Consider the following 24,625-nt stretch of genomic DNA (forward strand, 5'->3'; position numbering starts at 1 on the left):
TTGGCTACACCATTCAGCCATAAATGATGATGAACAGCACCATTAGCTTCATCATCATTTTGACCAGCCAAATTCCAGCCCACTTTCTCATCCATCCAGTCACAAAAGAGACGTCAAAACAATTATAACCCAAAACCTCAGTCGACGATAGTGCAACAAAACCACCTTTGGTTACAGTAGAAAGCCAAGCCCAGATGCTCATTAAATCCGCCTTCCCCAGCCAGAACTAAATGTGTGTTTTTGCAGAGCCAGCTCACAGAAGCTTGTACTAATTCTTTGTGCACCATTGCCTGACATAAGGAAATCACGTCAACAATCTGGTACCCAGAAACAGTTAATTTTTCTGGTCACAATGACGTTCCAGGGTTAGACTACTTGCAAGGGGGGTAATTGCTATGGGAACTCCCCTGATAAGCTGCCATGACTTTGGTGGGATATCAGCCATGGTCTGCTTGAATGGTGAAGCAGGCTCGAGGGGCTGAACGGCCTCCTACTGTTCCTGGAAACCAATGAGAAATGGCGTGGACACCATTTAAGCCGTTTTCTCTGTGGTTTCTGCTGATCCAGCCACCAAGTTACAATTGACCAATCAGAAGATTCCCACCCTCACCTCGATGGGTGCTCAGGGTGTACTGGACTCTTGTTATTATTCAACAGCAGAGACAGACCTGATTACAATAAAAATTCAGGGAATTGAGCGCATGAATCGCTCTTGACCTTTGTTCAATTAGTACACATCCATCCATCTACCAGATTAATACAGACATTCACTCAGTTTTTTTCAACTCAGTCAGGACCCACAGCCCAGGAGCTTCATAAGAAGGTCCTGACCGGGAGCAGTCACCCTAATTGGCGGCTGCAGCTTCCCCCGGTTTTACAGAAACAAGGCGCGAGGCCCAATGCTGGGTCCATGAACCAGGTCCATGTGCTTCAGGTGTTCCTGAAACTCACTGCGCAAAGGACTGCGAAGCTAAAGCCAGCCACCGTCTCCTAAAACCTCACACATTTCCGCCACTTGCGCTCTCCCCTCTTCACCGAAGGCAGACTGGAAAGCACTCTCGTGCAACCTGTTTTCTTGACGTGGAATTGATGCGAATGCGTTGAGAAAAGGTCGATTTCCCCCAGTTACAACAAAATAACAAAGGCACAACTCACTCACTCACTTCACCGGTGTAGGTACACTTTTCTAACTAAGGTATTTAAAGTGGTTGTTCATGTCTGAGAGACCAAGAGTGACAAAGGCCATCCCGAACCCTTTGATGAGTGAGTACGAGGTTCTTTGGTGTCTGCTCAACTAATGTCCCTCTTCACCATGCAAAGGGAATGAAATCTAACCCTTCAGAAGGTGCTCTCTTCCTGAGACGCTTGAGGTTGTAGATAACAAACACGCCTCTTCCATTACTGATTAACATTTTGTAACACCATAGTAACTGGAAACTAGTATCGATGAGACGACTAATATGTTTGCGATCAGTAATTTTAATAGGCAGTTACAACTGGTTACACATAGTAGCCAGACAGTAAATACAACTGGCAACGGTAATTACATAAAATCCTTTTGAGGACAGGTGACCACGAGAGTTTTAAGTTGTCTGGTCCTTTCTTTACTGCTCCTGCTCCTCCTCCTTAAGACCATTCTTCAGATACAACTTGCATTTGTAAACAACTTTAACATAGTGAGAAGCCCCACAGAAGCTTCACAGGAGCGTTACTGAACTAAAATCTGACACACCGAGTCACACAAAGAGATATGAGGAAAGGTGAGCAAAGGTTTACGTACAAACATACGAGTTAGGGTCAAAGAGGTAGGTATTAAAATGCGGAGAGAGAGGTCGGGAGGAGGTGAGGTTTAACAGGGGTGGGGGTTACTAGAGCTTAGACAGGTTGGAGACATCCATACGATCATGACACGATCCACCCTCAACCAATCATTGGCGATGTAAACACCTATTACCCACCCACGTACAAGTTTCGACTTAGTTCTTTTTCCTCATTCTTTTCAGCAATCTTCAGCGGACGCAAGTTCAAGAAAGCTACATTGGGATCAGTTTGAGATTACCTCACCAGCCTCAACTCCAAAACAGCATCGGAGCAAAAAGTCACAATTTCCAGGTTCTGGGGCGAGACACTTTCCCCGAGACCTCACGTTCCCTATGATCAGAAGTGCACCTTTCACTTACCCAGGATCTAGTTAAATGATAGGGTAACCTGGGGGTCGTAAAAACAACACTCGCTCAGTATTCCAGATACTGAAATATCACACACTGAGAAAAACGCGGGTGTTAACATGACAGGGAATATCATAAATTTAAAAAATTCAGCTCAGGTTAAAAATCCAAATTGTTAGTGCTGCGCAAGAAAACGTCTGTAGCCAACAAGATCACATCGCATAAATATCAACTTAAGGATACGTATGGCTGTGTCCTCAGCAATTCCCTTGGAGCTTCGTCCCTTTTTAGTTTCGAGATTTCACTTCTCAAGTTTATCGGGTACGTTTCAGCTGAAAGATAGTTCAAGGCAGTGCTAAATAATTAAACTTTAACTTTTCAAACTCCAGGTTAGAGCTATCCATAATAAAAACTGGAAAGGCTGGTAGCATCTGCGGAGAGAAAAACAGATTTAACATTTCAGGTCAATGATCCTTCATCAGAACTCCAGTCATTTATGTACAAAAAAAAACCCCTTTAAATGACTCCACAACAAGACTTGTATAGGTGCTGGGCCCTAGTTACAGTAAATACTCTCACCAAACCACCCACCGACCGACATTTGAAAGGCCAAAATGTCAAAATTGGGACCCTTGTTAACAGATCTTGAATGGCTTCAGTCTCTGGCCTCTGAATCAGAAGGTTCTGTGTTCAAGCCTCACTCCAAGACTTGAGCACATTACGTAGGTTGACAACGCAGTGCAGTGTTGAGGGGGTGCTGCACTGTCAGAGGTGTCGTCCCTTTAGATGAGGCGTTGAACATGGATCCTGTTTCAGTGATCTAGATAGACGCTAAAAGATCTCAGGCACCAATTGGAAGAGCCGAGGATTCTTCAGGTTTCTTGGTTTATATCCCTCCCTCAACCAACAGCACCAAAATGGGTCATTCAACTTATTGCTATTGCTGGGACCTTGAGTGTGAAAACCGGCTGCTGTGATTGACAATACTCGTTACATTTAAAAGTTGCTCACTGCATGTGCAAAGAACCCTGAGAAATGTGGCTTAATGCTGTATAAAATCTTCTGATGATCAGTCTATGCCAGTTTTATACTGTGTGCCCGCACCCAATGGGAACAGGGTTGAGATTGGCACATTTGGCAAATTGGCACATTTCATTTTGGTAACTTGCTCAAGTGACCATTCCTCATGAGTCAATCCAGATAGTGGGCATCGTCAGTGGGCTGTCGTACCATGGGATGAATCAGGTTGAAGCCCCAGCGCTTTCAGTAAGAATGAGTGGTCGGTGACCCAAAGAGCAACCTTAGCAGATGTTATTCTCCTCTCTGGTCTGGGTGTACTGAGGCCATTTGTAGTAACCCAGATTGAAATTAGGTAACGTGGCACGGACTTGGCAACAAACCTGTCATTTCTCATCTCTGCAATGACTCAGTACTAAACCAAACATCAAAGCTCTATCCCTAAGGAAGCTACACATTAGGGTAAATTGATTGGATTGACGGAACAAGTGGTTTGTACAGTAATGGAATAGTTATTGATCTCATTGCTATTTGTGCATTCTGTGTGCAACATATTTTCCATGCTTGTTTACATAAGTCAATAAGCTTCAAAGTTATTCACTGTACACAATGCAATTGGAGGTATTTCTAATAGAATTACAAACCGTTGGTTCAACCACACTTAGGATACTGACCACAGTTCTGGGTTGCCAAAGTACATAAAGGATATTGCAGTCATCGAAAGGCTACAGAAGAGAGCGACCAGAATTATTGAACAATAAGAGAGATTGGATTACGAGGTGTGATGACGTACATTGAGCAGGCTGTCATTCAGAAAGAGTTTGAGAGGCAATTTGAATGCAGCATTTAGGACTCATAAAGGGAGCAGATAATGTTAGACCGTGACAAGCTGTTTCACATTGTCCAGAACAGTGGAACCAGAGGACACAACCTGAGCTTGAAGGGAATTAATTCAAAATTAATCTGCAGAAACCCTATTTTGATGGGAGAGTGGTCAATCTATGGAACAGACTCCCTTGGGAGATGGTGAAAGTAGTTCATATTAATTCATTGAACTGCAAACTAATAATTTCCCTCAGAGAATAATTTTTTGAGATGCAGTATATGAGCAATTTGTGACATGACATGTGCTGAGTGCCTGTTAGGAAAAAGATGACTTTATACCCATGTTTCCCAAGGCTCTCCACCACTGAGATCCTCCTTGCCTGCTATTGGGACTGTTGTAGACTCAGTAATAGAGATTGATTGCTGTCAACAACTCTGTTATCATTGGATCATGTGACTATTGGGATGGCAGAAGATGAGCTCGATGTACCTTTGTCTTTTCTCGATAAGCAATTCCTATGTGGTAAGGTGTGTTATACAAACACTGATCTTCTTTCCTTTCTTCCCCTTGGTGGCTTTGTGCAGCAATGATGTAAGGTAGTGTGTCGCTTAGAGACTTTCTCTGTCAATACTTTGAGGGAAAACTGTAAACTGGTCCTTCAGTAACATATTCATGGTTACCCATTCCAATTAGAGGGAGTCATCGCCGTACGTTAACAACCTCTCACATTCTTCTCTTTGGCGATAGATCTGAACACCAGCCAACCAGGCTCAGGCCTCCACAAGCCTGCAAGTTCAAACAGAAAAAGTAGGACACCTTTGTATTGCTAAATCCCTGAATACAGATCATATCTACATATAAATCACTGAAATCAATAATAATATAGTCACTAATAAACCGAATTAAGGATTTCAAGAGGATCCTATTTATCCAAAGGGTGGTTAGAATATCGAACTCACTGTGAAGCAAACAATATAGACGCATCAGGGGGAAGCTAGGTAAACACATGAGGAAGAAAGGAATAGAGGGTTATGGTGATAGGGTGACATGAAGTAGGGTGGGAGGAGGGTCAAGTGAAGCATAAACATAGGCATGGATCTGTTGGGCTGAATGACCCATTTCTGTGCTGTACAATCTATGGAACCTACGCAATGGTCACACTTTGACAGGCAAGAGAGTTTAGTTTGGATCAATTCAAAAAACACAAACTTCAACTAATTGCAGAACTGCTGACTACTGTAAGAACATTAGGACACAAGAAATGGGAGCAGCAGTAGACCACATGGCCCATCAAGCCTGCTCCACCATTCGATACGACTATGGTTGGTCTTGGGCTTCAACTCCACTTTCCTGCATGTTCCCCATATTCCTTGATTCCCTGAGTGACCAAAAATCTCTCTATCCCAGTCTTAAGTATATCCATCAAGGGAGCATCCAAAATCCTCTGGGGCAGAGAATTCCAAAGATTCACAGCCCTTTGAGTGAAGTAATTTCTCCTCTTCTCAGTCCTAATTGATCGGCCCCTTATCCTGAAACTTTGGCACCATTTTCTAGATACCACAGCCTACAGAAACAACTTCTTACTGTCTACCCTGTCAAGCCCCTACAGAATCTCACATGTTTCAATTAGATCATTTCTCATTTTTCTAAACTCCAGAGAATATAGGAAAAATTCACTCAGCCTATCATAGGACAACCCTCTCATTCCAGAAACCAAACTAGTGAACCCTTGCTATACTGTCTCCAATGTAAGTATATCCTTCATTAAGTATGGAGACCAAAATTGCACACAGCATTCCAGGTGTGGTCTCACCAAAGCCCTGTATAAGTGCAGCAAGGCTTCTTTATTCTTGTACTCCAATCCCCTGGCAACAAAGGCCAACATGCCAATTGCCTTCCTAATTGCTTGTTGTATCTGCATGCTAACTTTCTGTGCTCCTTGCATGAGCACACCCAAATCTCTCTCAGTATCAACAGTTACAAGTTTCACATCTTTCAAAAAATATTCTGTTTTTCTATTCTTATGGCCCAAGTGAATAACTTCACACTTCCACATATTATACTCCATCTGCCATCTTACTTAACCTGTCTATATCTCTTCATGGCCTCTTTGTGTCCTCCCCACAGCTTACATTTCCATCTAGCTTTTTGTCGTCAGCAAACTTAGATACATTATTCTCTGCCTCTTCTTTTCGTCATTAATATAGATTGTAAATAGATGAGGCCCCAGCACTGACTCTTGAGGCACTCTACTAGTAACAGCCTGCCAACTTGAAAATGTCCCATTTATGCCTACTCTTGGCTTCCTGTCCATTAACCAATCCTCTATCCATGCTAACATATTACTCCCAACTCCATGAGGCCTTATCTTGTGCATTAAGCTTTTGTGTGGCACTTTATTGAATGCCTTTTGGAAATCCAGATATACTACATCTACTGGTTCCCCTTTATCTACCCTATGCATTACGCCCTCAAAAAACTTTAATAAATTTGTCAAACATGGTTTCTCTTTCAGAAACCATGTTGGCTTTGTCTGATCATACTATGATTTTCTAAGCGTATTGTTAAGGATTCCTTAATAATAGATTCAAGCGCTTTCCCGATTACAATGTCATGCTGACTGGCCTGTGATTCCCTTTATTTTCTCTCCCTCATTTCTTGAATAGCAATGTTACATTTGCTAACTTGAGATCTACTGAGACTGTTCCAGAATCTTGGGAATTTTTGGAAAATCACAGCCAGCACGTCCGCTATCTCTGTAGCTATCTCCTTTAGAACCCTGGAATATAGGCCATCAGATCCTGAGGACTTGTCAGATTTTAGTCCCTTAAGTTCCTCCAGTACTTTTTCTCTGCTGATATTAATTTCCCTAATTTTCTTACTCTTTTTAGTGCCTGCATTACACTCTGTTTGCGGTCTGAAACTTGTGTCTCCTACTACGAAGACAGACACAAAATATTTGTTCAATGCCTCATTCATCATGATAATTTCTCCTCTCTCTGCTTCTAAAGAGCCAATGTTTACTTTAGTTACTCTCTTCCTTTTAATATACTTGTAAAAGCTCTTAGGATTTGTTTTTATATTCCTGCCTAGTTTACTCTCATATTCCATTTTTTTCCCTTTTTATCAACTTTTTGGTGGCCCTTTGCCAGCCTGAAAACACTCCCAATCTTTGCTACTATTCTTTGCAACATTATAAGCCTCGTCTTTTAATCTAATACTATCCTTAACGTCCTGATTAAGCCATGGATGGGACTTTCTTGCTGAGTTTTTATTTTTCAACGGAGTGTATTTTTGTGGACCACGTTGAATGTTTCTTTAACTGTTTCCCACTGCTTATTTAACGCCAGGCCCTTCAGTCTATTTGCGCAATCGACCTCAACCAGTTCTCCCCTCGCATCCATGTAACTCGCTTTGTTTAAGTTTAAGGTCCTTGCTTGCAATTGGAGTATACACTTTCAAATTCAACGACGGGTCAGGATTTTACATGATGCATGCAGGCGCCAGCAGTCCTGACGCGGCGCTAAGTTGCGTGTGACGATGTCAGGAGGGGTTCCCGACGTCATCGTGCCGCTTCGGGAGGTTACGCTCAGCGGGCGTGCGCGCATGTCGGAAGCGTGCCCGCCATCAATCAAAGGGCCAGTTAACTCCAACTTTGAGAGGCCCATTCGTTTTTAAGCTTGGGCGCATGGGCGCAACAGGCAGGCGGGAATTGCACATTTTCAACCTCCTGCATCCAGGGCGGGATATAAGATCCAGGTGGAATAGAGAAATGAGGAGGTAGGAGCTCAAAAGTGAGTTGTGTGTCTGGGCGTGACTGACTATTTAGTGAAGCATCCTGTTCATTTACTATTTTGTTCAGGAGGCTTAAATCGGTTCGGAGGCTTTTACAGACAGGCCTCACCATAATAAAGGCCAAACCTCTACAAAGCAGAAGGTTTGAGATGGGCATTGTTTACTCAGCTGGAAAGACTTTCTCCGGTGAGGGGGAGAGGGCAAGGAGGGAGAGGAGGCCAGTTGGCCGCAGACGGCATCATAGAGTCAGCCCTCAAGACTGAGAAGCACAGCCTGATGGGGTTGAAAGGCCAAGTAAGTGTTGCAAGGGAGAGGGGGCAGGATAAGGCACCAATACCCTACTGGAAGAGTCTACATGCTGAGATCCAGCTACCTTATGATGACTGAGGCCCAGTGCTGAAGAAGGTTCTGGAAGCAGTGACCTCAATATGTGACATGATAGGCCCCGTGAGAGTTTCATACTGTGTAGGTGAGCACCCAACGCCCGTAGCACTAAAGGTAACAGTTGCCCTTGATTTTTATGCCTCGGGTTCGTTCCAGGGGTCTGTTGGAGATCTCTGCGGAGTGTCACAATCTGCAGCACACAGCTGCATAAAGCTTGTGACAGATGCACTGTCCAGAAGGGTCAGCACCTTTATACAGTATAAGACAAGTGAGGACAGCCAGGCAGAGTGCATTAGAGGATTCTCTAAGAGCTATGTCAGCACTTTCCAAGGTTTCAAGGAGCTACTGATTGCACCCATGTGCCCATCAAGGCACCGGCGGGAGAGTCAGCGGCCTTTGTAAATCGAAAGTCTGAACGTCCAGTTAGTGTGCGATCACCAACATGAGATCCTGCAGGTTTGTGCCAGATATCCTGGGAGCTGCCATTATTCATATATTCCAGGTCATTCCCAGGTGCCAAGGCTATTCATAGTCCCTGCATGCTTGGGTGGCTGGCTGCTGGGCAGACAAAGGATATCCTCTCAAAAGGTTACTAATGACACCAACCAGACATCCAAGGATGCCCGCAGAGATTAGGTACAACCGACGCCATGCCTCGACAAAGACCATCATTGAGAGGACAATAGGCCTCATGAAAATGAGGTTTTGCTGCCTGATCCGCTTCGCAGGATCCCTGCAATAATCTCTGAAATGTGTGTCCCTTATAGTGGCCGTGTGCTGTGCCCTTCACAATGTGGCTCTCTCAAGGGGAGAGCAGATGGAGGGTGAAGAAAGCGATACGTTGCCAGAAGCCGCTGAGGAAGAATCTAGCGCTGACTCTGAGGAAGAACCTGTTCAGCCACAGGGTCATGAAGATGATCCAGCAATGAGGCAGTTTTTGGGAGCCAGGGAGGCTTTGATTCAATGAAGTTTCTAGTAGGCCTCCAAAGTCGAGACTCCATATCATTGCAAAGAACCAGTCACTTTACTGCTTGGAGCTCATGAGGCCCTCCTGGCACCATCTTCTCTCCTGTCCCCGCTTCTGAAATACACTATCCAACCCAATCGATGCCTTGCTCAGAGTTGCAGGCCTCCAATCCCACTATCACATGAAGCACAATAAGGCCGTTTGACATAAGGTCACATTTTAATAGTGATGTGTGACAGACATATACAACGTGAGACAAGGGACAATAACTTGTGAAAGCCCTCCTGTGATTATAGTGATTTAATGATCTTCTTACGAGTGCTACGTCTAGGTGCTTCCCCGGCGCCAGCAGCTGCATTGAAGGCAGGTTGCTCACTCTGATGCCCCTTTGGCCTTGAGGACTTTGACGGTCGTCCTCTGGCCCAGCGCCCGGGCTGGGCACTGCTCAGTCGTCACGGTCCCCTCAGATGTAACGGTCATTGGCACAGGAGTGGAGGAGCTGCTGCCATCATTAGGAGTGCCCTGAGAGGAGCCTCCAGATGCATGGAGCTACAGGCCAGCCGCCAACACAAGGTTTGCTTGAACCTCCCTGCTCACCAGCGATGGACGGGACACCAGCAGAGTCACGAGGGGCTTCATCCATCTCTCCCATTGGCAGTGACTTGCCGCTTTATAGACAACTCCAGAGGCTCATCATTTGTTCTGGTCTCCAGCAATCCTCCAATTGTCGGAGCCCTGGGGACCTGCTGTCTCTGACAGCTCCTCAAGTGAATGTGACAATGCCTTCCCCAATGTGCTCTACCGTCTGTGCTGGAGTGTTCAAACCCACCAAAGCGCCTGGTATTTGAGGTGGTGTAAGGTGCAGAGAGAGGATGTGACGTGGGTGCAACTGGCTGTTCAGCATCCTCCAATGTCAATGGAGGGCCTTCTGGGTCATTAAGTGGTCTTCAGGGTGATCCCTCTGACAGAGGAAAAACAGGTGTAAGCATCCATGTAAGCATTTAAGCTTAAAAGTAAATGCGTTTGGCTAGATTCTGAAATTGGTAATCTAGCTAAGCAAAGTCTTCAGAATGGATGAACATAAAGGATTTGTGGATTTCACTTGTCAGTTTTACACCCATTGCCCTCCATTTCCCATACCCTCCCCCAATCTCTTCTGTGTCCACTTCACTCTTACCCTCCTCCGAAACGCCTGGCTCTCCACGACCAGTGGGTCTCGCTCCACGATCACACGCCAGCTCCTCCCTCGGAGTTAGTGATGTTGGATTCGGTGCTCCCCCGCTAGATCGTCTTCGCTCCTGGGCATTGTGACTCCTCTTCTCCTGTAAGGACAACAGTGCTTTCACGAGTCCCCCATCTATAGGGCTGAACATTGTATCCTCCCCCCCGCAATTGCGCTGGTTTAAGTGCCCAGAACATTGCAGGACTTCCCCCTTCCATACATGCCTGCCACCCTGCCTAGTCCCAGGCAGTCTTTAAGAGCACAGGAAGAAGTGCCAACTGAAGCTTGCAGCTTTACACCTGAAAGCCCCAGGAAATGCAAGCACACCACGTACACATTAACTCAAGGTTAAATGGGGCCTTATAACTCACATTCGCAGAGCGGAGAAGGTCATTGACCCTCTTCCGGCACGACATCCAGGTCCTTCGGACCAACCCCCAGCTGCTGACTAGTGCTGCCACCTCCAACCAAGCCTTCTTGGCGAGATGCGGAGGCCTTCTCTTGCCGTCTTGGGCAGCAATAGCTCCCGTCGATCACTGACAGCATCACTGACCACAGGCAGGCACCAGAGAAGTGGGCCGGGGCTGGGTGTGGATGCTGATTGGCTTCGGCCATTTCCACTTGCCATGGCCTCCAGCTCCTGAGGGCACTGCTACCTTCCGGGCACACTTCCTCCCTCACTTTCAGTCTTCAGCTTAAACTGAAACTTTAAAGTTTCACACCACTCTGTGCCACAGTTCTCCCTCAGATACATACCTTCATTCATCTGTTATTAAACCCCCCGCCCACAGCTGACCAGATTCAGGTGCCCACCCTCTTCCTGCCGCTCACCACCCCCCCACCCACCACCAACACCCCCACCCCGCCACCAACACCCCCACCCCTCTCCTCCCCCCCACCCCGCCACCAACATCCCTCCCCCAACCCCCCCCCCCACCCCCCCCCGCCCCCCAACCCCGCTAACTCCACAGCAGCATGTGATTGCTTTCGGGTGCCAATCACAGACAGGAGCGGGTTTCACATCTGCTTCTGGTCCCACCAATCCCGGTCGCACGACAAGATCAAAGTTCAGGCCATGATATTCAATTGTATTATTATTATCAGTATTTCCCAGTGGATCTTTTATTATGACATGGATTAATTAACCCTGCCTCATTACTTAATACCGGATCTAAAATAGCTTTATCTCTAGTTGGTTGCAAAATGTATTGTACCAGGAAAATGAAAATATTCTACAAACTCATCTTCCAGACTACCTTTGCCAATTTGATTAGTCCGGTCTATGTGAAGATTAAAGTGACCCACAACAATTATGTTGCCTTTGTTACAAGCTCCAACAATTTCTTGCTTCATGCTTTGCCCAACGGTATAACTGCTGTTAGGGGGGCCTATAAACTACTCCCACCAGAGAGTTTTCTGACTTTTGCTATTCCTAATCTCCACCCATACTGATTCTACTTTATGACCTTCTGAGCCAAGATCTTTCTCACTAATGTTCTCATGTCATCCTTTATTAACAGTGCTACCCCCTCCTCCTTTTCCATTCTGTCCCTCTTTTTGAAATTTTGTGTACCCTGGAATATTTATTTCCCAACTTTTGTCACCTTGTAACCATGTCTCCGTAATGGCAAATACATATAAACCATCGATCTCAATTTGTGCCACTAGTTCATTGACCTTATGGTGGACATTTCATGCATTGAGATAAAGAGCCTTTCATTTCTCTTTTTTATCACTATTTCCTGCATGAACCTGACTCACGGATGCACCATTACTGTTAAGCTCTGTCCCTCTCTGCATGTCTTTACCTGCATCGTTACACTGTTCTCTTGCCTCGACATTTCTCTTTGGATTTCTAAGTCTCTCTTCACCTGAACGCACCACCCCACCCACCCCACTCCACTCTGTTCATTTAAAGCACTATTCACAGCCCGACAACAGTAAGAGTCCCTGATCAAGAACAAAATAAAAGCCTCCTCGACAATCAATGCTGCCAAGAAAGTTCCGCAAAACACTAGTTTACAACTGCTCGCAGAATTACCCGGGCCACAGATTGCTATTAATTCAACTGTCTACTTTGTTTTAATGACACTTACAGTGCTCACTCTGCTGAATCAATTTAGTGCCCTGATTGTTCTGTTGACTGGTTGCGTTTATTTTTTGCCTTGTCTGATGACATGAACCACCTCAGCCACAACGACCGATCCCAAACACCGGGCATTACTTTTGTGATTATTTATTCTCAGGAACGTGGGGGTTGGTAACATTTATTGCCCTTTAGATGGTGGTGGTGAGCTGCCTTCCTGAATTACTGCAGTCCATAGGTACACCCACAGTGCTGTAAGGGAGGGAGCTGCAGGACTTTGACCCAATAATGATGAAGGAACAATGATATAGTTCCAAGTGAGGATGGTGTGTGACTTGGCAGGGGGCTAGCTTTCCAATAATGGTGTTCCCCTTTCCAATAGTGATGTTCCCCTTTCCAATAGTGATGTTCCCCTTTCCAATAATGGTGTTCCCCTTTCCAATAGTGATGTTCCCATGTGCCCGCTGCTCTTGTTCTTCTTGGTAGCAGAGGTCGCGGGCTTGAAAGGTGCTGTCGAAGAAGCCTTTGTGAGTTGCTGCAGTGCATGTCATAAATGGTATATGTTGCTGCCACTGAGCGTCAATGGTGGAGGGAGCGAATGCCTAAGGTGGCGGATGATGTGCCAATCAAGCGGGATGCTTTCTCCTGGATGGTGTCAAGCTTCTTCAGTGTTGTTGAAGCTGCAACTCATTTAGGCAAGTGGAGTATATTCCATCACACTCCTGATTGAAGCCTGTGGACAGGCTTTGGGGAGTCAGGAGGTGAGCTCCTTGCTGCAGAGTCCACAGCCTCTAACCTGTTCTTGTAGGCAAAGTATTTAGGCGTACCACTTTTACAATGGGAACACCTACAATGCCAGCTCTGGGTGGCACCAATGCCACCAAGGCCCATTTCAAGAGGCGCTTTCCAGCACCGCTTGCAACCAAAATGCCACCGGTGCCTAATCTAAACAGCCAGCTCCTATGGCGAATGCTGGCACAGTCTCCAGTATGGGTTTTGGCAAATGCCGGCACGGGTTTTGGCTGTGATTGAGCATTCCCGTATAGGCCGGCGGAGCAGTTCCTCTTGTTCACACTTCTGGCCTTTACAGAACTCGTGCCATGAGCGAGTGTCGGCAAGCAGAGGGTTACAGATTCGTTGCAGCTTTTCGACAGCTGCAGTTTTTTGGTTCTGTTCATCCATCACATTCTATAAGTTGAATCAGCCTGAGTTGGTTCAGTTAGTGAGGCATTAATGTACCATCAAATGTACCATACAGCCCCTGGGGCCTGCACCGCTATTCAATAATTTCATGGCTGATCTGATCTGATCTTGGCCTCAACTCCACTTACCCACCCAATACCCTTTATCTTCCCTTTATCTTCCTAGGATTCAAAAATCAATCATAGAATCACAGAATCACACAGTGCAGAAGAGGCCCTTCGGCCCATCGAGTCTGCACCGACACGTGAGAAACACCTGACCTACCTACCTAATCCCATTTACCAGCACTTGGCCCACAGCCTTGAATGTTATGACGTGCCAAGTGCTCATCCAGGTACTTTTTAAAGGATGTGAGGCAACCCGCCTCCACCACCCTCCCAGGCAGCGCATTCCAGACCATCACCACCCTCTGGGTAAAAAAGTTTTTCCTCACATCCTCCCCCCCCCACAAAACCTCCTGCCTCTCACCTTTAGTATATTCAATGACTGAGCATCCACAGCTCTATGGGACAGAGGATCCCAAATATTCACAACCCTCTGAGCAAAGAAGTTTGCCCTTACTGCGCCTTAATCTGGAGACTATACCCCCTGGCTCTAGCCAGGGGAAACATTGAGCTGAATAACACGTGACGGCACATGGACCGCACACCCGGAAGCGGCCGGCATTCAGACTTCCAAGCCGCCGCCCAAAGACAACAAATAGAGCATCGATTGGGCTAAGAAAGAGTGCTGGGCAAGTTCCGGGCCGCTGACTGAGAGTATCCCGCCCAATCAGAGCAGGATATCCGGCGTTGGCGCTCGTTGGCCGTGACCCGGATCGAGGTCACGACCCGTGACTTAAAGGGACACTATGGCCTCTTGAGCAGCACAATAAGAAATAGGCCTCTCTGAAATGAGGCCTCAGGTTCTTAAGTCATGAGCTTAAGTCAGTATACGTCTACTTCTTCCACCAAGCACTTCCAGCGGCCAAAGAACACTGAACAGCCAAGATTCAACTCTGCCCTCAGGCAACCCACTATGACAGCCTAGCCTATTATCTTCAATTTGCACAGCGCAGGAGGGCTCCTGATTTCCAGACCCGCCCACTAACCGTATTAGCTCAGAGTGGGGTGATGATGCTAGGAACGCGACCCGATAATACGTTGGCACATGCACGTTTCATTCCCATTTTTGGAGCATATTATTCAGATCATCCTCTCAGCATCCACTCTGTCAGAATGTTATATGTTTCAATGAGATCGCCTCTCATTCGTCTAAGCTCCAAAGAGTATGGGATAATACTACTCAACCTCTCATCATCAGACAACCATCTCATACCAGGCGTCAATCTAGTGAAGCCACACATATAGACTTCATCTTTGTACATAATTCGCACATCCATACATATACACACAAACATAGTCCCTTGATTCGAGCATGGCATCCACTCAGGGTCACGTGTTTCTGTCATGGGTCTTCATTTTTTTTTATTCGTTCATGGGATGTGGGTGTCGCTGGCTAGGCTAGCATTTATTACCCATCCCTAGTTGCCCTTGAGAACTGAGTGGCTTGCTAGGCCATTTCAGAGGGCATTTGTCAACCACATTGCTATGGCTCTGGAGTCACATGTAGGCCAGGTAAGGACAGCAGATTTCCTTCCCTAGAGGATATAAGTAAACCAAATGGGTTTTTATGACAATCTACAATCTTTGATTGAATTCAAATTTCACCATCTGCTGTGATTGGATTCAAACCCAGGTTCCCAGAGCATTACCCCGGATATCTGGATTCCTAGTCCAGTGACAATATCACTATGCCACTGCCTTCCCCAGGCTGATTCTCGACCCAAAAATCTTTGGGCACATGGGGCAGGATGTCCTGTGAGGTGGTGGGATTCTGAGTGCAGGATTTGTTTCGTTTTCTTTCCTTCTGTGTCACCGCTCTGCCTCATCATTAAGACGTTGTAACTCAAAGCCTGATGCAACTTGATGGACAAGTTGTCGCCATTTTGAATGATTGGCATCAAGCTCCTCCCAGACACTAATCTCAACGTTGCTGCGCTTCAAGGAGAGCTTCAGAGTGCCTTTGAAGTATTTCCTTTGTCCTCTCCTGGACCGTGGTCATTTGACAGTTGAAAGAACAGGACCTGGTGGGGAGATGGTTTTTGGCCATCCAGACACAGTGTCCAGTCCATCGCAATTGATTTTGTAGGAGTTTTGCCTGAATGCTCGTGGAGCATTCAGTGGAGTTAAGAAGGACACTAGCATTTGTTTGACGGTCTTCCCCTTGAATCTGGAGGATACAGCGGAGGCATTGCTGAACGAATTTCTCTAGAACTTATGTCCCTGATACACGTTCCAGATCTCAATGCAGTACAAGAGTGTGACGACGATACTGTTCTGTACATTAGGACTTCCATTGACTTGCGGGGGTCTTTGTTGTCAAACGCTCGCCTGCGCTGATCCGGTGTTGGATCTCCTCGTCAATGGTGGCCTTTTGAGAGACGTCACTGCCAAGGTAAGGGAAGTGCTCAACATATTCCAGAGTCTCTCCTTCAACATATATGGGAGATGGAATATTTGGCTGACCCGGTGTGGGTTGACGTGAGTTTTGTTTTCAAGAGCAGGATGAGTCTCTTGTATGCAGAATTGAAGAGATTGAGAGTCACTTGCAAATCTGGTGTAGAGTGGGCAATGACACAGCAGTTACCGCAAACTGTAGATCATGAATGTCTATGGTGGTCAGTTTAATTTTGACAGGGAGGTGACTGAGGTTAAAGAGTTTTTCATCTAGATGCTATTTAATACTGATACCAGAGGGTGGTTTATCTTTGATGAGGTGAATAGCCAGAATTTTGAAGGCATCTGTTTCAGATCCCCTAAAGGCTTTTTAACACACACACAAATATACATACTGCTCACACTACATATGTACAGAGTGCATGCACAAAATACAGGCCATGCACACTACATAAATGCATACTACACATATGTACCAAAATGCAATATCAATACATACACAGTTTACATATACACAAATATGTGCTCACATAACGACGTGCTACAGAAAATAAAGCATAACACTCCTGTCATTAAACAACAACGCATTGTTCGACTTGCAATGATCATTCATTGCAAGAGGATTTTAGCTCAGAAGTAAGGGTGTCTTACTGCAGTTACACAGGGCCAAGGTGAGACCACACCTGGAGTACTGCGTGCAGATTTGGTCTCCCTACCTAAGAAAGGATATACTTGCCATAGAGGGAGTGCAGCAAAGGTTCACTAGGCTGATACCGGGAATGGCAAGACTGTCGTATGAGGAGAGATCGGTTCGACTGGGCCTGTATTCACTAGAGTTTAAAAGAATGAGAGGAAATTTGATTGAAACGTATAAAATTCTAACAGGGGTAGACAGACTGGATGCAGGGAGGATGTTTCCCCTGGTCGGGGAGTCTAGAACTAGGGAACACAGTCTCATGATATGGGGCAGGCCATTTAGGACTGAGATGAGGAAAAATGTCTTCACTCAGAGGGTGGTCAACCTGTGGAATTCTCTACCACAGAAGGCTGTGGAGGCCGGGTCACTGAGTATATTCAAGAAAGAAACTGATAATTTTTTGGATATTAGGGGCATCAAGGTGTATGGAGAGAAAGCGGCAATATGGCATTGAGGTAGAGGATCAGCCACGATCATACTAAATGGCGGAGCAGGCTCATAAGGCCGAATGGCCTACTCCTCCTCCTAGTTTCTATGGCCAACTCATTGCAGGAAAATGAGATTAGTGTGGTCAGATCTTTGTTGATCAGTCCAGGCACAATGGGCCAAATGGCCTCCTTCTATGCTGTAAGTGTCTATGAGAACTCCATGGGAGGTCCATTAGCACATACAAACTATCGGATTTTCCAGAATGGTGTAACATAGCTTATGGGTCAGCTCAAAATGTAATTCACTCACCGGTGCTCCTCCGTCCAGCTCCAAAAACCCCACCCCCGCCTCCCCCCCATCCCCATCAACAGCAAGACAGCCAAGTGGAGGAAAGGCCAGGGTGAACTCTATGATGCTGTGCTGTGTAACACATCTGTGGAGATGAGATGACAAGGACAGACTCCCTGAAGCCTGGCTCCTGTGGTTTCCAATGTCAACCTTACGTTCACTATGTTTCACACTGGGGCCCCACTCATCCTGTGTCTAACAACTCCCAAAGTATCCACTAATGGCCATGGAACTTAGCCAAGCAACTTAGCCCTAAAGAGCAGCATCACTGAGGCTCCTAATAACTTCCCATGTGAAGGCTTTGTGTAATTCTTTTTAGGGTTGTGTTTAATTTGCTGAGTGGCTGACTAAATGAGGCATAAAAATAAGCAAATTTGCCACTTTTATCCAAGGTTTATGGAAGTCTGTTCACAGCAGACCCCCTTTCCTAACAAAGCAGTCAGCAGTTTATCAAGATACCAAATGCCACTGGGGACATTATCTTAATTTACGTTTACGATGCAGACAAACAGGAGCAGTTTCCAGCAAATCGAGATGCTGGCAGCAGTGACGGTCTTACTAAACATCTGGAGCTCTTGCTTATTCTGAGAAATGTTGTCCCTAAGGGGGTTGGGGAGGGGTGGGGGATGGGGGGGTTGAGGTGGGATTTCGTGGATTGCCCCAGAAGCATCGCACAGTTGTTTAGTGGAATTAAATAAGGAGCTGACTCGTGCTGGGATGAGTTTCCCAGAAAGTTGCCTGCTCGTGTGAATCTGGACAGTGTCGGTGAGCTGTCTGACCTTGTGGGGCAGCAACATTGAGCATGGAATTGGCTCTCACTTGTCTCATGCACGCACACGTTTCCGAGCTGGGCTCGTTACGATTGCGATCAGAAAGGAAAACTTTGCACGATTTCCCTCCCTTCTCTCCCACACAAATGACCACTACCCTGCCCCCACACCACACCCTCAACGTCGCTCAAAAGCAGCCAAAAAAATCCAAGCACAGGCATGATGCGCTGAATGGCCTCCTTCTGTGCTGGATTTGCGTTTAATGGGAACATCGATAAGTACAAGAGTGAGAAAGGAATAGAAGGGTATGTTAATGGAGTGAGATGAATGAAGGTGGGAGACAGCTTGTGTGCAGCATAAACATCAGCATAGACTCATTGGGCTAAATGGTCTGTTTCTTGACAGTTTGTAATGAAGTCTTGCAGCTAGGTGAAGGCTGTTGAGGTTGGCATTAAGGTCCATATTTAAAATTATGCAGAGAATTTTTTAAATCTGCCTCTGCTTTTATCTGTCTGAGCTGGGGTTGCTTATGGCTGGCACTGAGTTCTATAATTACTGTGCTGTGCTGGCTATCGAGCCCGTGATGGGAGTGAAAAAGCCATTAATTTAGCAATATCTCGCTAGAGCTCCGAATGGGGCTGTCTGCCTGATGAAATCACTGGGGCCTGCTGCGTTAATTAGAAAAAAAAATACTCATCCCCAGTTACAACGTCTGTGATTTAAAGGAATGCCTCACAGGGAGAACTATTGTATGCCCTTATCTAATGAGGCTGAACCAACATCACAAAATAATAACTACAACAAAAACTCCCATTTCTCAGAGGGGGTCCATAGAAAGTGGAAATAAGCATCTGGCAAATTTGTCTTATTTTCTTTGGGGAAGACGAGATGGAAGAGCTGTGTGTAGCTGCCCTGAATCGTTGGATTTAACGGGACCGGACCGATCAGGCTAATTGGCGGGTGGACGGCATAATCGTGGGGAGGCTTCACATCGGTGGGAGAACTGAACCCCCCACCCCCCCATTTAGTCAGTGATGGGAATGGACTGAATGAACCCGCCTGCTGGCTAATTAGGCTCATGAAAGGCCATTTTCCCAGAGCCTGCCCACTGCAGTCCATGTGGTGTAGGTACATCCACAGTGCTGTTAAGAAGAGAGTTCCAGGATTTTGACCCAGCGACAGTGAAGGAACGTCAATATATTTCCAAGTCAGGGTGGTGTGTGGCTTGGAGGGGAAGTTGCGGGTGGGGGTGTTCCCATGCATCTGCTGCCCTTGTCCTTCTAGGTGCTAGATGTCGTGGGTTTGGAAGGTGCTGTCGAAGGAGCCTTGGCAAGCTGCTGCAGTGCATCTTGTAGATGGTACACACTGCCGCCACTGTGCGAGAGTGGTGGAGGGAGTGGATGTTTAAGGTGGTAGATGGGGTAATTATTGTTATGCTCCACATGAGCCTCCTCCCATCCCGTCTTCATCTAGCCCCATTAACATAGCCTTAGATTCCTTTCTCCTCCATGTACTTATCCAGCTTCCCTTAAGTGCATCTACGCTATTCACCTCAACTGCTCCTTGTGGGAGCGAGTTTCACATTCTCACCACTCTCTGGGTAAAGAAGTTCCTTCTGAATTCCCTGCGCTGTACAAAGACTTCTCATGCCCACCATCAGGCTGGACTGAAATCACAGTAACAGCTGCATCGGATTCACTGTGCAATATGCTGTAACCCCTTGTAAACATTAGGAATAAGCATCTCTGCAGAAGGAGACTTCAGGAAACAGGACAAAGGTGGGAGGCCAAACAACAGAACCCTTTTCCTGATTAAAGTCTTGTGCTTTGAAACAGATGTTGCTTGTTGTTAACTTAAAGACAGTGTTATCATTTCTTATAAAGTCAGTCTGCCAATCATGTTCATTAATTAACGATAATTATCATTTCATATCACAGCCCCTTCATTGTTGCTTGATTGCTCACCACACACAAAAGGATCCTTTCACCGTTCAAGAATCAAAGAAGTAAATACCCTGCAGTCCGAGTCATTCATCTCCTTCGAACAGTTTCCCCATTTATCCTAGGCTTGTTTATGATCTTACACATGACCCCAGGCACAATGGATTTGCCCACATGTCTATTCAGGTGATGTTGTTACTTACTAATCTATTTTTTTCCCCACCTTTCAATACATGCTGTTTGGCTGAAAAAAGTGTCAGTGAGCATTTCCTGTTACACTGAATCATCCAGCACAGAGGGAGGCTATTCGGCCCATTGTGGCTGTGCCAGGTCTTTGCAAGAGCTATCCGATTCGTCCTACCCCCCCCTCTCCATCCCCACAGTCCTGCAAATGGTTTCCCTTTTCAATTAGTTATTCAACCCCCTTTTGAAACTCGCTACTAAATCTGCTTCCACTGTCCTCTCAGGCAGTATCTTCCAGATCCCTGTGCAGAAAAATCCGCCTAATCTCCTCACTCGCTCTTTTGTCAATTGCCTTAAATCTGTGTCCTCTGGTTACCGACCACCCTTCTCTATACTATTACCCCTATTAAATCTCCCCTTAACCTACTCTGGTCTAAACGTATCTCCATTATAAAGACATAATTTATGTTGCAACATGACACTGTTCTGGTTTTGAATGGGGGAGGGCGGGTGTAGAGCGACTGAAACACAAGGGGCAGAATCTTGCCCTCGGATGGCGTGCGGGCCCCACCGGCTTGGCTGGCGGGCAGACAGCCGACCCCCGCCACTGAAACGGGGCCCGCCGCCATTTTGAGTGGGCGGGCCAATTAAGGCCCACCCAGCGGCATCCCCGACGGGAAGCGCTATGTGCTTCCTGTTCCGGGGGTGGGGGAGGGAATCCCCAGCTGTCAATGTGCATGCGCCCGAAAGAGCGCACATCTCCCTGAGACAAAGTTCAGTCTCAGGGAGATTTCGTGAAAGGTAAGTTATGTGTAAAAATAGAAACATTAAAAAATTATTAACATGTCCCCCTTGTGTGACAATGTCACATGAGATGGGACATGTTAATAAAGAACACATAAACTTTATTAATTTTTTACAAAACGGACATGAAACTTCATCCCGCCAGTGGATGAGGTTTCATGTATTATCAGGAGCCTCTCGCTGGGGCTCCTGGCCTGCCCGCCAGCCTTAAGGTTGGCCGGGCAGGTCTTTAATTACTTTAATTAGCCTGTCAATGGTCTCAATTGGCCATTGACAGGTCAGTGGGCGGACAGCTGATTTCGCTTTCCATCCGCCCTCCTGAAAATTTAAATGGACCGGGATGACGTTGGGGATTCCTCCCGACATCATCCCGCGTCATTTTCCCCTCGGCGACCGGGCCCCGCCCCCAAATCGCCGAGGGGAAAACCCTGGCCAATGTTAGAGAGATGGCTAATGATCAGTAGCTTCATGAGCCACAGCGCTTTAACTTTATGAAGAGACATCTCAGAGGGATCATTTAAAAATAAGGCAAAGGATAAAGAACTTGCATTTCTACAGTGCCTTTCGCAGCCTTGCTTTACAGCCAAAGAAGTACTTTTGAAGTGCAGATACTGTTGTAATGCCCCACTGTAGCTACCAACTCCATCCCTCTCCCTGGCAACAGTCTGAGATCAACCCAGTCTATTTGTAACCTTGGGGTGTCATATTTCACCCTGAGGTGAGCTTTACGACCACATATTTGCGTCATTACGAAGTCATTTGCATCTCCAAGACATCACCCGACTTCGCCTCTATCTCATCTACTGCTGAAACACTCATTCATGCCTTTGTTTACCTCTTGTTTTGACTATTCCAATGCAATCCTCACCTCCATAAACTTGAGGTCATCCAAAATCTGCTGCCCGTGTCTTAGCTGCCAGCAAGTCCCGTTCACCTATCACCCCTGTGCTCTTTGACCTTCATTGGCTCCCGATTAAGCAACATCTTGATTTTTAAATTCTCATCTGTGGTAATCGGATGTGTAATAAAGCTTTAAGAAGAAGGTTATAAAGGAAGATCACATGATCTTAGTATCCAATAGCAGAGAAGCGCGGGCTAGCTCTGTAGTTAGTAGTCTGTAGTCAGTAGTTAGTAGTTGCAGAGTGCAGAGATAGAGTTTGAAGTGCAAGCACATGTTTAGTTGCTGCTGAGTACCCGTGTAAATAAACTAAGAGATTCTACCTATGAAGTGTCTGCTACTCAATTCTGTCATTAGTACCAAATCGGCCACCCCTTACATCAAACTGGCAACAAGGATTAGACAAGTTAAACAGAAGCAATCAAGAGAAACAAAATCGGCACTGCACCTTGCACAGTAATTGTAAGTAGGATGCTCCCAGGATGCTGCCTGGCCTGGAGGGTCTGAGCTATGAGGAAAGATTGGATAGGCTGGGGCCATTTTCCTCGGAGCAGCAAAGGTTGAGAGGGGACCTGATAGAGGTGTAGAAGATTATGAGGGGCATAGATAGGGTGGATAGGAAGGCATTTTTTCCATTAGTAGAGTGGTCAATAACCAGGGGGCATAGATTGATGGTAAGAGGTAGAAGGCCGTTGAGGAGAAATGTTTTCACCCAGAATGTGGTGGGAGTCTGGAACTCACTGCCTGAAAGGGTGGTTGAGTCAGAAACTCTTGTAATATTTAAGAAGTTTTTAGATATTCACTTGCATTGCCATAACCTCCAGGGCTATGGGCCAAGCACTGGAAAATGGGATTAGTGTAGTCAGATCATTGTTGACCAGCGTAGACACGATGGACAGAATGGCTTCCTTCTGTGCTGTAAACGTCTATGAGTCTATGAGAATAGTTGAAGTAAATCCCCTCACAGCATGCCGCAATTCGGAAGAATTGATCCTTTCAGTCCAGCAAAGGATGACTGGTCCCGCGACATTCAGCATCTCTCGTTCTTTTTCCAAGCAAATAAGATTATGGGGGGAAGAGAAGAAGCAAGTGGTCCTCTTAAGTACATGTGGGAATAAAACTTATGGCTTGATTCGAAGTTTGACGGCACCCAGTGCCCCAGACTCGAGAAATTTGGATGAATTAGTGGACCCGGGTGAAGGGCCATTACCAGCCAAAGCCCTCAGTAACGATGCAAAGGTTCAAGTCTAACTCAAGAATTAGAGCCCTGGGGGAGACAGTTGCAAGCTATGTGGTAAGTTTAAAGCAATTAATGGAGCATTGTAAGATTGGTACATCCTTAAACGATATGCTTAGAGATCGTTTAGCGTGCAGTGTGAAGGAGGACGTGAATCAGAAGGGATTGTTATCCGAAACAAATTTGGATTTTAAGAAGGCGCTGGAGATGACACTGGCCATGGAGAGCGCAGTTAGAGATTTGAAAACCACACGGGGAGCACAAAATGGCGCCGTCCTCCCCGTCAGGTGGGAAGCCCCAGCTGAAAAGGGCACGAACATGTAAGACTCTGCTGGGAGGGCAGGAAACAGCCCCCGCTAGCAGGAAAATAAGAAAAGAAAAAATGACTTAGCAGCGAAAACAAGGAGTAATATCAACAGAGGCGGAAACAAACAATTTTTTTAACGATTGGCACTTTAAAAAAGTAAAATGTTTTTATTGTCATAAAAACGGGTCCATAATGGGACAGTGTAAGGAAAGAGTCAAGCAGACTTTTAAAACAAAAGGAAAAAAACCAGTGAGATCTACAATATAGGAGAGCCTGAAGCAACAGATTTGGATATTTATTCGTTGTATAACTTGAAGATTGAAAGAACAGAACCAATCTATGTAACAGTGAAAGTGAAAGGTAGACCTGTTCGAATGGAAGTGGACACAGGAGCTTCCACTACAGTAATTGGGGAACATACCTTAAATATCTGAGCAATGGCGAACATCAGTTACATTTGGAAGAAACAACCGCCCGACTAAAAACATACACGGGTGAAGACATCCAAGTCAAAGGCATAAGTAAAGTGACTGTCCATTATGGGGGCCAATGGGTAAAGTTACCAGTGTTGGTATTGAGAGGCAGAGGACCAAGCCTCCTAGGGCGAAACTGGCTGAGGAAAGTCCACCTTGAGGGGCTACTGAGATTCCAAAAGGAAGCAGGAAGCATTTCTGCTTTGGAAGAGGAGTGTGGAAAGACTCAACAACCTGAAGAAATACAGGCTGTCTTGAGCCAAGACATGGAAGAACAGCAGAAGGAACTCAAAGAGACCAGGCTGAAGGACAGAGTTTGAGACGAGGTGAGCAACCTCCGGAAGGAGAAAGAAAGCCTGCTGAAAGACCTTCA

At 46.1% G+C, this 24,625-nt stretch overlaps 1 protein-coding gene and 1 long non-coding RNA gene across 3 annotated transcripts in view; both read right to left on the reverse strand.

Annotated features, from left to right (window-relative positions):
* adcy5 (adenylate cyclase 5) overlaps window positions 1-24,625 on the reverse strand; it is a 360,956-nt gene that overhangs the window by 186,918 nt on the left and 149,413 nt on the right. The window lies entirely within an intron of this gene.
* LOC144686840 (uncharacterized) overlaps window positions 1,473-24,625 on the reverse strand; it is an 89,066-nt gene continuing 65,913 nt past the window's right edge. For both annotated transcript variants that reach the window (XR_013578010.1, XR_013578011.1), the window contains exons 3-4: window positions 4,501-4,797; window positions 1,473-2,599 (exon numbers count right to left, since the gene is read on the reverse strand). This is a non-coding gene — a long non-coding RNA (uncharacterized LOC144686840). The remainder of the gene's footprint in view (window positions 2,600-4,500; window positions 4,798-24,625) is intronic.

The sequence above is a fragment of the Cetorhinus maximus genome, chromosome 11 (genome assembly GCF_964194155.1).
Source record: "Cetorhinus maximus chromosome 11, sCetMax3.hap1.1, whole genome shotgun sequence".
NCBI lineage: Eukaryota > Metazoa > Chordata > Chondrichthyes > Lamniformes > Cetorhinidae > Cetorhinus > Cetorhinus maximus.